This window comes from Sciurus carolinensis, chromosome 10 (genome assembly GCF_902686445.1).
Source record: "Sciurus carolinensis chromosome 10, mSciCar1.2, whole genome shotgun sequence".
NCBI classification, from domain to species: Eukaryota; Metazoa; Chordata; class Mammalia; order Rodentia; family Sciuridae; genus Sciurus; species Sciurus carolinensis.
Window position 1 is genome coordinate 27802750 of NC_062222.1, and position 16811 is coordinate 27819560.

At 39.1% G+C, this 16811-nt stretch overlaps 1 protein-coding gene across 3 annotated transcripts in view; it reads right to left on the reverse strand.

Annotated features, from left to right (window-relative positions):
• Positions 1 to 16294, reverse strand: part of Fbxw7 (F-box and WD repeat domain containing 7) — a 190628-nt gene extending 174334 nt beyond the window's left edge. For all 3 annotated transcript variants that reach the window (XM_047566554.1, XM_047566550.1, XM_047566553.1), the window contains exon 1: positions 15101 to 16294. The gene's annotated coding sequence lies outside the window, so the exon portion shown is untranslated. The remainder of the gene's footprint in view (positions 1 to 15100) is intronic.
• Between the last annotated feature and the right edge of the window lie 517 nt (positions 16295 to 16811).

Below are 16811 nucleotides of genomic sequence, written 5' to 3' on the forward strand. Positions count from 1 at the left end.
TCTTCCACATATTAAGCACTCAAATGTTGATACAATTTGTTTCTAAAACTGTGCATCATTACCATTCACTTGTAAGAAAAGTTACTAGTGGTAGATAATGTCAGGGGGTGTCTAAAGAGCCTATGAGCAAAAATCAAAAGTATACCACAATAGTTTATGAATATAGTATTTAAAATACAACCAGGAAGAAATAACTTTTACAAAACAAAACATTTTTTCAAAGCTAATAACTAGGCTTAGATCTTTTTTTATTTTTTAATTTTTTTTTTGGAGTACCGGGGATTGAACTCAGGGGCACTCAGCCACTGAGCCACATCCCTAGCCCAATTTTGTATTTTATTTAGAGACAGGGTCTTGCTTTTGCTCAGACTGGCTTTGAACTCCAGATCCTCCTACCTCAGCCTCCCACACTGCTGGGATTACAGGCATGTGCCACCATACCCAGCACTTAGATCTTTTTAAGATACAAAATGATGAAAATTATTTTAAATCTCTTCATGAGCCAGGGGTGATGAAACACACCTGTAATCCCAGTTACTCAGAAGGCTAAGGCAGGAGGTTTACAAATTCAAGGCCAACCTCTACAATTTAGTGAAAACCTCTCTCAAAAAATGAGGGGGGCTATAGACATAGCTTAGGGTAGAGCACCCCTACATTCGCTCCTTAGTTCCAACCACTCAATCTCCTCATGAACATGTAAAAATAATAGTGCACTGATGTCAAAACCATTTACTAAATGCAAGACATCTACAAGGAAACCAACTGAGTAGGGAACAGTTCTATACAAAATATGGGAAAGAAGAAAAAAAGACATTTTTTTCTTTTTTTTCTTTTTCTTTCTTTTTTTTTTTTCTACATAATGAACACCAAGTCAGCAAACATTTTTACTTAATGATAACTCCTGTAATAATCTGGATATGAGCTGTTCCCCAAAAGCTCCTGGGTTAATACAAAGGATGAAGTGATTAGATCATGAGAGTGGTAACCTAATTAGTGAATTAATCCATTTTTTGGATTAACGATTTGAATAGATTACTGGGTTGTAACTGTAGGCAGGTGGGACCTGCTGGATACTGGACCACTGGAGGCATGCCTTGGGGATTATAGTTTGTCCCTGGCTCCCTGCGCTCTGCTTCCTGGTTGCCATGAACTGAGTGGCACACCCTTCCACCACGATGTGCTGCCCCATCTCTGGCCCAGAGCAATGGAGCCAGCCGACTAAGGACTAAACCTCTGAAACAGTGAGACTAAAATAAACTTTTCCTCTTCTAAGTTGTTCTTGTAAGGTATTTTGATCACAGCAATGAAAAGCTGACTAACACAGCTCCTAATGATGTAAGAATGATACTACACATTCATCTTTCCAAGAAAATACCAGCATGTGCCCGTGAAAAAGAAATCAGCCAAAATCATCTTTCAGGACATATTTATTGGATCACAAAACTCACTACTAAAACAAGAAAAAGCAGGTCAACTTAAAACAACAGATGTACCAAAATATCTAGGCTGTTACTCCTAGAAATATATTTTCTAAAAATCTAGGAAAAGAGTTTACATGAGAATTATCAACTACTGAAATTTACTTCCAAGTCATTCAGTAAATATTTGGGGAACACCTATGGACACTATTGTAAGCACCTGGAAACAAAGATGACAAGATAATGTCCCCTGCTGTAGAGTTTATTATAAAAGTTTCTGTTTTGTTTTCTTCCATTTATTAGTTCACATACCGTGTGCCTGCTATGAGGTGGGAATGTTAGCCATTTTGGGGAAGAGGTATTTGCTAAAAGTATGAATAAGACATGACCGTTCCCTCAAAGAACTAGACCAGTAAAAGAGAAATATACAAATAATGATGTTAGGCATAATAAAAATCAGAGATACTACTGAGGAACTACAGGAAAAATAGCACTTAATCACCAAAATACACTTCCTTGAGGAGATGATATTTAAGTAGAGTATTAAGAGTTAAATGCTTCCCAGAGGAAAGAAAAAGGAAATTCTAGGCAGAAGAAAGAGTAAGGTGAACAGACAAATATATGTGAACAATATACTTGGCCCTCCAAATCAGTGGATTCCACATCTACAGGTTCTAATCCTCAGTTTCAACCAAGTACAGAACAAAAATATTCTAAAAAAGGTCAGGGGTTTTGGCACAAGCTTGTAATCCCAGTAACTCAAGGCTGAGGCAGAAGGATCACAAGTGCAAGGTCACCCTGGGAACTTAGCAAGACCCTCTTCTCAAAATAAAATTTAAAAAATGGATGGGGATGGCCCAGTGGTGAAGTATACCCCTAGGTTCAATTCCCAGAACCACCAAAAAAAAAAAAAAAAAAAAAAAAAAAAAAAGAAAGAAAGAAGAAGTTCTAAATTTAAAAAAAAAAGTTGCTTCATGTACAAACTTTTTCTTCTTATCACTCCTGAACAATATTGTATAACCATTATTTATATAACATTTACATTATATTAGCTATAAATAATCTAGAGATATCTGAAAGTATTCAGAAGGGTATATATGAGTTATATGCAAATTCTGCTCCATTTTATAGGAAGGACTTTAGCATCTACAGACTTTGGTATCCAGTGGAACCAATCTCCCACAGATATTGAAGGATGACAGTATATACAGACATATACACACATTATTATAAAATATATATGTGCTATATCTACAAGGAGAAAACAGTGTTTGAATACAAATGAAGGAAATCATGTGAACCACCAAAGACAGAAAATCATATGAATGACTGTTTCCCCAATTATCCACATAATACCATGTAGAGGATAAATTTTAGTTAAGTCCAATTATAGCCTTAGGGCATTAGGGCTCAACTCTCTCCTAGAAAACAGGAATAGTGGAAGGAGGTTTGACTGGTACACTGGATCTAGAAAGGCTACCAGCAAAGAGTCAATACTTCTGGAAATGCAGAGAAAGGAGAGAAGCAAGGAAATCAATTAAAAGACTCCTGAAATGGACAGGGAATAACAAAGTTCAATTTAACAGTGAGAAAAAAAAAAAATAGTAGACAGAAAAACAAGTTCCTAAGTAAAAAAAAGTCCTCGACTTGGTAGGTAATAAAACACATGGGAAGAGAAAGAGATCAGAAATGATCCAAAGTTCCCCCAATTCATGATCCCATTAACCTTTCTATCTGCTTTTCCTTTCAGTGTACCTTTAACTTTATAAATATACATTCTAACACTCACATCTCACAGTCCTCTATTCTTGATATACTTTTTACAAGAATAGTTTGCCAATTAAAAAATTAAATTAGGAATGGAGATATAGCTCAATAGTAAACTGCTTGCCTACCATGCATAAGCCCTGAGTTCAATCCCCAGTACCACATACATACACATACACAAATACACACACAAAGGAATTTAATTAGTAAAATCCATGTGGAACCCTTTCCCAGTTTCTATAAAAGGTTAAGTTCTTTTAAAATTACTTTTAAAGAAACTGCAGTATAAGCTATTTTAAAAAATGACATCTATTCATTTTCCTATACAGATGTCTTTAAGAATCAATGTTAAATATGGCCTATCCAGTCAGGCATAGTGGCACATGCCTATAATCCCAGCAGCCCCAGAGTCTGAGGCAGGAGGACTGAGAGTTCAAAACCAGCCTCAGCTAAAGTGAGGCACTAAGCAACTCAGTGTATCTCTAAATAAAATACAAAATAGGGCTGGGGTTGCATGCTCCTGAGTTCAATCCCCGGTACCTGCCCCCCCCCCAAAAAGTTATATGGCCTATCCATGTCCATGACTTATCATTATCAATAATTTATCATTCATGAACTAGGGTTGTGGTCCAGTGGTACAGGACTTGTCTAGCACATTTGAGGCACTAAGTTCGAGCCTCAACAGCACATAAAAATTAATTAATTAATTAATTAATTAATTAAAGGTATTATGTTCACCTACAACTAAAAAAAATTTTTAAAGAAAATAATCAGCATTCACAGAATCTAACTGATGAAGTACCTTATACAATAAGAAGATATCCAAATGAGAAACAGAGTTAACTGCAAACAACAGGGTTTCACAATCTTGGCACTACTGAAATTTTGGATGAGATAATTCTTTGTTTGGGGTATTGTCCTACTCATTGTTTATACCTGATCTCTACTCACTACCAGTAGTATCCTTCCCTTTCTCCTCCTCCCTGTAGTAGTAACCATCAAAAATATTTCTAAATATTGCCAAATATTACCTGGGGATAGTTATAGATTATTATGTACCAGGCACTGTTCTGTGCTTCTCATTTTTCATTTCATTTAATCCTAACACAGTAGATATTATTTTCCCCATCTTACAGATAAACTGAGACAGAAAAATTGCTTGCCAAAGGTCACAGTAAATTATGGTAATCTGTATTTTAATCCATATAATGGTGGCTTGAGTTCCTGCTCCTAAGCATTGTTACGCCGATTCTAATATCTTAGCATTTAACATGTGATATTGCAAAAGTAATATTCAAATCTTATCTCAAAGTAAAAACTAAAACTATTCATAGAGTGGAAGTGAAATTTAAAATCTCCCAAACTCAACTCAGGATAAATTAACAAGCATTCTTTAAGCACGGACTGCCCGGTACTAAAGTGGCTCAAAGAAAAGGAAACTACTATCTGTTAAGGGTCTGGCTACAGAACCTTTTCATGCTTTATCTCTTTGAAATCTCACAACATCCCTGGGAGACAGGTATTTTTTTTTTTTTTCTCTTCAAATGAGAAATAGCAAAGTGATTCCCAATCTAAAAAGGTTCCTAATTTAAGTTAAATGTATTTTAAGGAGATTAAGAAAGATAAATATCTGTTGTTAATACTTAGAGGGAAGGAAACACAAAATGGGAAAAGTATACAGCTAGATTAGTCAGGTAATACACCTTGAAAAGTTTTTAGAATATCCCCTCTTTAAATTAGATATATACTTAAAAAAAAAAAAAAAAAGGATGAGTCAAAGGTGAGAAGTTTGGGAGAAGTATCCTTTCTGGGTACAATGGAACACAAGTTTTGTGGACTAAAGGAAAGTTTTGAGCCAGTCAATGTAAGGAGTAAGTCAAGGAAGTGGTGGAGACTATAAGACTCCTGCCACCAAACACACTAAAACATAGCAACAGAAACAAAGAAAAAAAGATTTAAAGTGTAGACTAGTAGAGTTGATTAAAAGCAGCTTCAACATACAAAGTCCAACAACCAAATTTCATCAGCTAAGTGATAGAACATCTGTTTTGACTTGTTTTGTGTATTGTTTCTGTCAACCAGAGTGTTAAGTTTAAGACAAGCAGGTATTTTTATGTTCTGTTCACTCAGATCAATGCCTAGCATAGTAATTGTTCAGTAAATATCTTCAGCTGAATTAGGGCAGTATTCAAAATACAGACACATTCAGGAGCAAAGATCACAAAATGCCTTCAGCTTAAAAAAAAGAAAATCAGCAACCTTGCAGAAATAACAGTAACTTACTACTACAATATTTCTTTATTATCATTGCAGCAGCTACTATTTACTAAGCGCTAAGCCAGTTATTGTGCTAAAGGCTTACCTGCATTATCTCACTCAATCCTCTTAATTACCCTATGAGGGAGGTAGGTACTATTATTATCCTCCCAGTTTTATAGGAAACACACACAAATAAATAACTTGTCCAAGGTCACAAAGCAGCAGAGGTGGAACCTGGGTCTATCAACTCTAAAGCTTGCCTTTCAGCTACCATGTCCCATAACAGAATTAGAAACATCCCTCTAAGGCAAAGCTAGGGAAATAAGGTCAACAAAACAAAAGAGAAACTCCACTATAAATCAAAAACCCCTTGTTCATCCCTTCTCCCATCAAGAACAGGAAATTTTCCCACCCTAGGATACAGTGATTATCCCATACAAAGTTCAATGTTTTAAAGAATCCAGATGTTGAAAAGTTATGAACAAGAATCAATCGTATAATCAACATTTCAAAGGGTAGTAGATAACAAGTGGTAACACCCCATGTCCACAACCTAAAGAAATAACAGGGTGTGACCTCTGACTAAGACTGACCTCAAAACTTCAGGAGCCATTCTCCCTGGTTATCAGCTTCTTCATCCTTCCCTCCTTTGCTCTGAGAGTCTCTCCCCTCCTACTGGATGACCTTTATAACAAATTTGAAATTTTATATTTCCTACTCAAAATTTCTATATAGTAAAATTTTATATTTCTCTAATGGGGGGAGGGGGGGGACTCTACCTTGGTAACACAGGATAAAAAAGATCCCCCCAAAGGTTGGGTGCAGTGGTGCACACCTATAATCCCAGCAGCTCAGGAGACTGAGCCAGGAGGATTTTGAATTCAAAGCCAGTCTCAGCAAAAGTGAGGTGCTAAGCAACTCAGTGAGACCATGTCTCTAAATAAAATACAAAATAGGGCTGGGGATGTGGCTCAATGATCAAGAGCCCCTTGAGTTCAATCTGTGGTACAAAAAAAAAAAAAAAATCCCCCCACTTATTTTATCAGCAAATTCACAGTATAGTTAAGAGACCACCAAACAAGCAAAAGAAAACCAATGACCCAAATATTTAGCTATATAACTTTCTGATATTACATACATAATAAATAAACAAAAGGAAATCAAGCACATGGCTCTTCTCTCCTTCTATTAAGTAATCTATTCATAATTATAAAATCCTTTTTTAAAATTCTGAAATGGAAAGATTCTTAGACACCTACCTATAATTGTGACAAACAAAATATATATAAAATATTGAAATTTTTTAAAAACGAATATTCATTAAATTAACCACCTAACCAGAGATTCACTAGCAGATAAACCAACCTAGTTTCTGCATTTCCACCAACTTGCTTTAAAAGAAGTTAGAGAACAAAGATAATCAATTCTAACAAATATATTCTAACAAATATATTTCAATTTCAATTCTAACAAATATATTTCAATCATTTTTTTCTTGCCTATGGATTTTAAAATACTTATTTTTAAAATCTACAGTTCTATTAAATAAAACAAACTATGAAGGTATAGCCGAACTGTTCTCAAAACAGAAATACTGTCCAAATACAGAAACAATCAAGAAGCATTTATTCTTTGTCTTGGAATATAAAACACTGTACCAGGTTTTAAGAAAAAAAAACTAAGCAAAAACAGGGAACATTAAAAAAAAAAAAAAAAACTAATCATTTTATGAAAAAAGAAAACTAAAATTAAATAGTTAAACAATGATCACCTAAATAAAATTGTCAATCCTAATTTGAAAAACAAATGACACAGTTAAAAATTCTATTTGACTTCATGTTTTTTTTAAAGTTTTTTATTTTCAAAGGTTAAAGAGATGGACAATTTAAAAGAGTTGAAAGCTGAATTATATTCTGATATTTCCAAATGGGCAATTTAAACCACACTCACTATCAAAAATAATCTCTAATTATTAAAAATGACTCCTTTCTGGTCCCTGCATAACTGAGGTCTTTGGAAATGAATTCAAAGTTCAGTTTTGTTCAAATCAGTATTTCCTTTCTATGAAGACAACAACAGTTGTATCAATACTCTAGTTTTTAAGACTTTTAACAAAAATGTTAATTATAGGGTCAGTAGCTTGTCTTTTGCCTTGAAAACATGAATGTATTTTATAAAGGTAAACGAGACATGAATTAGCAACCTGTTGGTGACTCCAGGTACACATGTTTTTCAACCACTGGGTAGTTATGAGTACTATTTTTGGTGAAGTAACTCCTACAGGATGCCATGTGTTAAAGTTTGGATACGAGGTGTTGCCTGAAAGTTCCTGTGTTAACACAGGAATGCTCAGAGGTAAAGTCATTGGATTATGAGAGTTGTAACCTAACGAGTCCATCCCAGTTTGCATGGGCTAACTGGGTGGTAACTGTAGACATGCAGGGCATGGCTGAAGGACATAGGTCACAGGGGGTGTGCCCTGGAAGGGTGCATCCTCCCTGCAGTTACTTCCCCCCATTCTCTTTTCCTGGTGGCCGTGAGGTGAGCATTTTCCTCTGCCATGTTCTTCCACGTATGGTGCTCTGCCTCACCTCCGGCCCAAAGTAATAGAGTCGGCAGACCACCGAAACCATGAGCCAAAATAAACTTTTCTTCCTCTAATTTGTTCTTGTCAGGTATTTTGGTCACAGCAATGCTAGGCTGACTAATACATGATGCAAAGGTATGGTCCTAAAAACACGCCATCTTAAAAGACTGATAAACTACATGCATTCTTTCAAAGCCCGTAATTTGCCTTGAGACTTCATGTATGATACTGTCATTATATTTTAATGAATTCATTCAAGACACTGTGAAATGAAAGAGCCAGAAGAAAATATAGTAAGTATCATATTCTATGGCGATCTTTTCAGAGAAAAGTCTAGCAACATTAAAAATATTTTGCACTCTTTTAATATTTCCTAAATTCCAGTCATACAGAGGAAAGCATCTAGCAAAATACACTAGATACAGAAACATACACACACACAATACAGAGGAAAAAAGTGCTACCTCCTTTCAAGAGCCACCCAGATTTCCAGTAGCTGTATTTCAGTTGGAAAGGGCAGAGGCGACACAGCATAGCAACAGAAACTGCACAATATCTGACTGATCCACTAGCTGTCCCTCAGGTCTGATGGGGAAAGAACAAAAGATAAGATATTCAAACAATAAGGTCTCCTGTGCATTTTTGTTTATTTTTCTTTTTCAACTACCTCCATGGATTTTCATACATTCTTGTATTAACTTACTGTTATAGAGAAATCATATGTTGCTCAAAATTTTTAAAGAAACATTTTAGAAAAATTTGTTTTACATTATGTTGCAATTCAAAGATTCAAGTGAAATACCCAGTGGAAACTGTAGATGTTCCCTCAAATATTTCACAAATCTGAAGGTGTAACAGGATGAAATTTTAATATATTTGTTTGTAAAAATGTAATTACTAGAAAATATATATCCAATTGTATATCATATACATTTAGGAAATAACACTCCATTTAAACATGATGCGAAAGGTATGAAGGTATCAATGGGTATCATCAGAAAGTAATAAAAACCTAAAAGTACATTAAGGTATAAGATTAGTTTTTACTTTATGGGGAAAAAAAAGACTCAAAATAGAAGAATTTAATATCAAGAGTTCATTATTTGAAAGCAACTTTACTCATCTATTAATAATAAAAATTCTGCTGTGGGAGGTGGGGGTGGATAATACACCATCCATTTCCCCCTGGTATACTGAAAGTATCACTGAATAGAGTATTTCAATTTGGAATATTTGCAGATAACAGATGAACACCTTGTGTTTTTTAAGTTGCTGACCAACTACAGGCTTGAGAAAATGATAAAATCACTTGAAAAGACAAAAATTTAAAAGATTTTTAGAACAAGATAATAATTTTCACCAAAAGAATAGGAAGCCAACTTTACAGTGACTACACAAAAGGTATACTAAAATTGTCAGAATATATATATTTTAAAGGAAAGAAGAGAAATTGAAGTTCTAAGTATGCCTATAGAAATATAGTGGCCCTCCCTATCTGTGAGTTCCACATCTGCTGATATGACTACATGCAGATGAAAAATATCTGGGGGGAAAAAAGCGCATATGTACTGAAGGTGTCCAGATCTTTTTTCTTCTTATTCCCTACACAATACAGTAAAACAATTATTTACATGGCATTTGTATTGAGTACTATGAGTAATCCAAAGATGATTTAGGTATACAGAAGAAGGTGGCTCAGGAGGTTGAGGCAGGAGGATCACAAATTCAAAGCAGTCTCAGCAACTCAGCAAGGGCCTAAGTAACTTAATGAGACCCTGTCTCAAAGTAAAAAATGAAAAGGGCTGAGGATATGGCTCAGTGGTTAAGCATCCCTGGCTTCAATCCCTGGTACCAAAAAATAAAATAAAAAGTATATAGAAGGATGTTTATAGTTATACACAAACACCAATTCTTTATATAAGGGATTTAGGTATCCTCAGATTTTGGTATCCACAGGGGTCCTGGAATCAATTCTCCACAGATACAAAGGGATGACTACACTACTGTAAAGTAAAAACAGATTTTTAAACTAACTAAAAAGAAATCTCTATTGCAATAGTAGTCTCCTTCCCTGCAATAAAAAGAGGAATCCTAAGATAAGATTTATGAAGCCAGAGAAAATATGCCATCATCCAATACAGGTATTTGTTGACATATGAAACAAATGTTTTTATATTAGCTACAATGTAAAAATTAAAGTGAATTGTCCTTTCTACACAATATATTTAAGATACATTCATCCTTAAGAATATAAGCAAAGCTGTTTAAAGTACACATTTAAATGATTTAAGTGACTTGTTAAGACATAATACTACTTGAAATTAACAAAGCAAAAATAACTGGAACCAATAATTTCACACAGTGAATTAGTCATTCAAGAGATTAAGACTTTAAGAGATAGAAGTTTTAAACCTTAATGTTCTTATAATTTGACTAATATTTTATCTGATTCAACCCAACCATAAATGCTTTTAATTTTATATTCAAAGTAAATGCTTTACAATTTATTTTCAGAACCTTTCAAAAGCATGCCCATAAGCTTCTTCACAGATACCTTAGGCCATGATACAAAACCCGTATATCATTACAGGCCAATTATGGCATCTTTGAATAAAATGCAGAAGGACCCTACTTTTTAGCTGCATTCCTTTATAGATGGCATCACACGTGCCCCTTAATCCATAGTTTTCATAATTAGGAAGACAAACATACTTTGAACAGTAAGACACTATGTAGAATAAGACATCCAGGAGGATATCTCATCTAGAAAACAGAGATCCCCTAAAATAGCCCAGTCCCAGCTCTGCAGTGTAAAGCTCAGACCTTACATTGGTAAATCTGGAAGTCATGTATACCAGGGTCTGTAAAGTACAACCTTACAGGCCAAATCCAATTTACTTCTTGTTTTTATGTACAAGATTTCATCAGAGCAAAATCACACATTCACTTCCATATTGTCTATGGCTGCTTCCTCACTCCAAGAGCAGAGCTGAAAACTGTGACAGAGAATGAGTGACCCATAAAACTTAAAATATAACTGGCCCTTTGCAAAGAAAAAGTTCGCCAACCCTTCTTCTACACGACTTCTCCAAGAACCATCGTTAAAACTACAATGACGCAGGCTGATGCTCTCCTACACATAGACTTTGGGGTCATCTGGTGCTAAGACCAGACCCTTCGAGGTCTCTAAATCATCTCATATTAATCTCAAAGTTAACAAGCAAAGTATATGGAAACTATCACTCTATTATCAGAGTCCCATCTTTATTAGTAAAAGCACTCTGTATTTATTAGTAAATTATGTTAATCATGAAAGGCTGTCTTTTACAGGGTGTAGTGGCCTACACCTATAAACCCAGTTACTGGGGAGGCTAAAGAAGGATGATCTCAGGTTTGAAAACTGACTGCCTGAGCAACTTAAAAAGACCCTGTCTCCAAACAAAATTTTAAAAAGGTCTAGGGTGGTGGTTCAGTGGCAGAGCACTTGCCTAGAATATGCAAGATCCTGGATTCACCCCTACCTCCACACCCACCACCAGAACACCACATGAAAGGGAAGGAGGGAGAGAGGAAGAGGGAGAGAGGGAGAGAGGGGGAGAGAGAGAGAGAGAGAGAGAGAGAGAGAGAGAGGAGAGAGAGAGAGAGAAAGATAGATAGGTAGATAGATAGATAGACAAAATCCACTCATCAGTTTCATCTGCATGTGTAATGCTGTGGAAAGTGGAGATAGAGAGAGGAGAACATTGCATATATTTCAACCCCTACACTCTTATCCTAGAATCATTTTCACCATATCTCCCTGTACAAATAAATACCTCTTCTCAAGAGGTTTCTGCCAACTGATACTCTTAAGAAGCCCAAGAAGCTCTTGGAAGGTGCTGAATTCAAAACTAAGGAACACAAGAAAGTTTGAATATATATTTCTACTCATTAGCTTAATCTTTGGTAAAGTCAACACCAAATGTTAGCGACAAAGAAGTCTGATTATTTTTAAGTGCCAAGTTGTTTGTTTTTTATAAAAAGGCTAAAAAAAAATTTTTCAGCACTCGCTGTGCCAACACAGGGATATCCCCTCCATTGTATGGGACACAAAGACGCACACCAACTGCAAGCAAGGGAAGCAGCGGTTCTCTGTCAGCTATTTTTAGCCCCATTTCATGGTAGTAAGACCAAACTTAATAATAATAATGCAGGGCAAACTTTCAAAACACGAATTCGAATAAACATATCTGTCCTTTCTTTTATAAGTTCCTTAACCATGATATCCTATGTATTCTTCTGAACATAATCTCAAGGGACCTACAAAATCTACTAAAAACTTGTAGCTGTTTCAAAAATACAGAATCATATACCTTTGGACTAAACTGGTAACCATGTATTTAAAGACTGCTCCTCTTTTCAACTACTTTTAAAAACATCTCTTTCAGGAACAGCCTCATCCTTTCTCAGTTCTTACTATATCTTTGCTTATTCTAACACAGATCCTCCCACAACCCCGCAAATAAAACACCCATTTTTCAGCTCTTCACTTTCCATTAGCACTCTCAGAAACCTAAATGCTTTGAAAATGACTCCAAACTCCATCTTGTTGGTATATCATCTGGTAAACTATTTTGCTGACTTGAAATTATCTTAGTATCCAACTCTTAATCCAAAATTTAACATCCAAAACAAAGTCTACTGCCCTGTTTCCAAATTCTTTCTTATGACAAATCACTAATACCATACTGAAACACTGGTTACATCTTTTTCACTCCTTCTGCATAGCATCTTCATAACCACAATACAAAAACGTTTCCTAGAAAAAACAAAATCCTAATCCAGGCACACTACCTTTGGCCTAAAATGTAATCTCTCCCCAACCATCTGAAACTACTCTCTCAGGAACACTGTCCTCAATTGCTTCTTTGCACTGTAACCATGCACTTACACAAACAAATTCATCTTAACCCTATTCAACAACCTCCCTCTGTAGGTACTGCCATCAAGTTCACGTCCTTAATACCTAGATCTGTCCCTTATACATTCCAATTCCAAAAGTCTTATCTTGTCTCTTTCCTGAAAGAGACCCTCCCAGATTTGATTCAGACACGCCAATTAGTTTTGTGTAGTCCAAAACCAACATTTCCTTCATGAAAACTACAAATTCATTCGAAGATATAAGGTACTATACATGGTATCTGGCATATAGTGGTCTTAATTAATATTGTCCATTCCCATATTCCTTCAGTTTTGTGCAATTTGTATTTGATTGCCTCTGACACTCATAAGTAAAAGCACCTCAAAGACAGGAACACCCTAATACTTTGTCAGTTTTATCCAGATATACAATAAAAGCTTATAATTTTTAACCAATCTAAAGTCAAGTAATAAAGTAGGTGCTACCATTAGTAAGCAGTTTGGGGCTCATTTTCCCCTCCTTCCCAAAAATCAGCCTATGCAAGACTACATTTCTGTTCATCATCATTATGGAAAACTGAATACAGAACTTTCTCAAGGTCACAAAATAAGGTAACAGATCCAAAAGTATTTGTTTGATTCTAAATCTAACCTTACACCCACCATTCAATATTTTCATGTCAGTTCCCATTTAACATAAAAGAATTTAAGGTTCCTTACAAAAAGCATAAGAAGAACAAGGCACCTTAAGAAAAACAAAACTGATGAAGTTCCAAAGGAGACAAGTGGTCAAAGAAATGGAAGAAATTATCCTAAAACAGAGTTGGGAAAGATTATAGTAAAAAGGAATAATCAAAATCTTTAAAACCAGGAAAAGATAAACTCGGACTCTTCTAGCATTTCTAAAAACACAAACTCTGAATGTGTCTTGGAATTTTATAGAAGACAGCTTTGAGATAAGTAAATGAATAATCACATAATAAAGAGCTAATAACCTTGCAGAACTCATTACTTCAAAAGAGAAAAAAAATAGGATCAAAATATTAAGTTTGAGAAACTTTTAAATCATTTAATCACGATCCTGAACCAAGAAATTAGGATAGGTAACCCCAGGTTTACATTCATTCATTCCTACAAAGCATCTCAAGCAGTGGCTCCAGAGAGCAAGTCCACAGTTAGTTGAGCAGATGGACCAGAATGCTTGGTCTTAGCCTAGTACTGCCTGTGCCATACAAAATAAAATTCCACTCCAGGTTTAACTTTTAAGGTCCATATAACATATGAAATGTTAATTATTTTATGCATCTCTTATTTGACACTCTGAGAAGATAACCAAATACAACTCACAGGTTCTACAGACTTCAATTTTAAAATAATAGAAAAGGTCATTCTGGAAAGAATCAAGTATCAAAAGTTTCTCCTAAATTGATAGAAAAGTAAAGATAAAGTCATTCTCCCAAGTTCTTTCTTTCTTTTTTTTTTTTTTTTTTAAGCATTTGGGCAAAGGGAAAAATGCAACTGTTATAAAATAGTTAATGCAGTAGGTGCTCTCCCCAAGTAAGGTGTGATTCATAAGAACTCTGAATTTCTTAGCAAGAGAAATCTGTTACAGTGTCCTTGCACACAGGAATTGACTCAGGAAATGAGAAGGAAACAACCTCCTGTACCAATAGGTACTAAAATGACAATCAGTCTTCCTTTCGTGAAGACTAAAGGAAAGGCAAGAAATTTTACTTTCAGGGTCCATTCAATAAGTGGTTCCCACTGGGAAATTCATAAGCATTCCCCAGAAACAAAAAATGCAGCGCTGCTGTATCACAGCCAGTCTACCAGGAAAAGGTATATTACAGAGATATCCTTTGTGTGCACATAAGGCTCGGGCTTCCTCAATTTCCTTTTGCCAATTACTGGCCAGAAAGGTGCAAGTATCCACTCTGGAGATAAGAACTCCTCTAAGAGCAACCTGTATACTTGCACAACTCCTGCAAGTTAAAAGGTTACCAAACACTGAAGACATATATCCTCTCCCTGCCGAGAAATAAAGGTCCTTAAAACCTTGTCATCTATACACTCCCAGCACTCCTGGAAAACATCAGCGAAACTCCAGAACCCAGCGCTTGCCAGCATGCTCCCGCTTTCTAGCCCTCATTTCCCTCTCCCGGCCACTCACGCTTTAGAGAGGAGCCGGCGCTGAGAAAGTGGGTTGGTTCCCTTCCTCCTTCGGACTGAGGCAGCAGCTGCGGAAGGCTCCGTCGCGCAACTGAGAAGAAGTGGTGCTAGTGTCGCTCAACCAGGCGGCCACCCGGGTCTCTTCCGCGCTGCCGGGGAAGAGGAGGCGGCGGCCCCGCTCACCTCCTCTTTTCCTCTTCCTGGGGTCTCTTCAGGCTGTGGCTTCTGCCCGTCCAGGGCCACTTGTCCCGGGACAGTCACGATTTTGTTTTTGTAAAGTTTCCTCTGGGCGGAGGCTGCGGCCGGCCCCCCGGGTCCCCCCCGGCCCCGCCGCCCTCGGGGCTGGGGCGGGGGAGGGGGCTCTAAGAACTCCCGGAGTCCTGCCGAGGAGCCGGGGGGCCGGCGACTGGCCAAGGGAGAAGACCCCCCGAGGGGGCTGAGGGGAGGGGGGACGGTAAGGAAGGGACCGCGGCGCGGGTCCTGCTCTCCCCGCCACCCCAGCCGCCGCTTCACATTGGGGTCCCCGCCCCCCCGGGCGGGGGGTGGCTGCCGAGCTTGGGGCCCCGGCTCATACACTCCCGGGCGAGATGCTACGGCCCCGGGAGGGTGGCCGAGGCGGCGGTGAGGCAGGGGACCCGGCCGGCTCCGCTCGGCGCCGCCCCCGCTCCCGGCTCCCGCATGTGTCGCTGCGGCTGGGACCCCCCTCCCTACACCTTGGGGGTCCTTCGCCCCACGCCCCGGACGAGGCAGAAATCCCAGCCCCTCCTCAGCGTCCTCTCACCGCGGAAGCAGCTACTCAGTCCAGTCCCGGCCCGCGGTGGCCGCCTCCCTGCCCCCTAGCCGCCGGCTCCGGCTCCGGCTCCGGCTCCGGCTCCTGGCTCTGGCTCCCGCTCCGGCGTGTGCAGCCGCCGCTGCCGGCCGGGAAGGTGAGGGGGGGAGAGAAGGGCGGCCGCGGCTCCCACTGGCCCAGGTTGGGGCGGAGGGTCTCGGCGGTGGCCAATGCACGGGGGCTGGGTCTCTTGGATGCTCCCTCGCTCTCACTCTCTCGGCGGGCGGTGGCGGTAGCGCCCGAGCTCAGCTCGCTGTCTCGCTCGCTCTGTGCGGGGCTCTCGCCTCACTCCAGAGAGAGGGGCGGGAGGAGAGCGGCGCCTGCTGATGACGCAAGTCACCTAGCAACCGCTCTCCTTCCCCCCGCCCTTTTCTTTCCGCTCTGAGGCTTCCACCGCTGGCCTTTTTTTTTTTCCCCCCCCGTCCTACCACCCAGCCCTGGGCGACTCTGGCGCGCTCTGATGACGCTTCGAGGGAAGAGGAAGTCGAGGATCCGCGAGCGGGTGGGTGCGCCCCGGGCCGCGGGACTCGCTGCTGCCGCCGCCGCGGCCGCCACCGCCTCTACGACCGCGTCAGAACTGAGGAGAGGAAGGGGAGGAGCCCAGTCGAGCCTAAGCTGCTGCCTGATCTTACCCCTGACCCGAGGGCGGCGGGAAGAGCCTGCTCTGTAGCGGTTTCCTCCAGGGCAGGTGGGGACTGCTCCTTTGGGAGCAAAGAGGAGGCCCAGGCCCGCGCGACCAGACTCCGGCGCGCAGCACCCGAAGGTGAGGCATTTGGCCCAGACGGTCCCTGGAAAAACCGAACTGGTCGAGAAGTTGTCCTGCAGCCGGATCCTTGCACCTGCTCGAGGGAGCGAGCGCCCCACCCTTCCCGTAGCGTGGGGT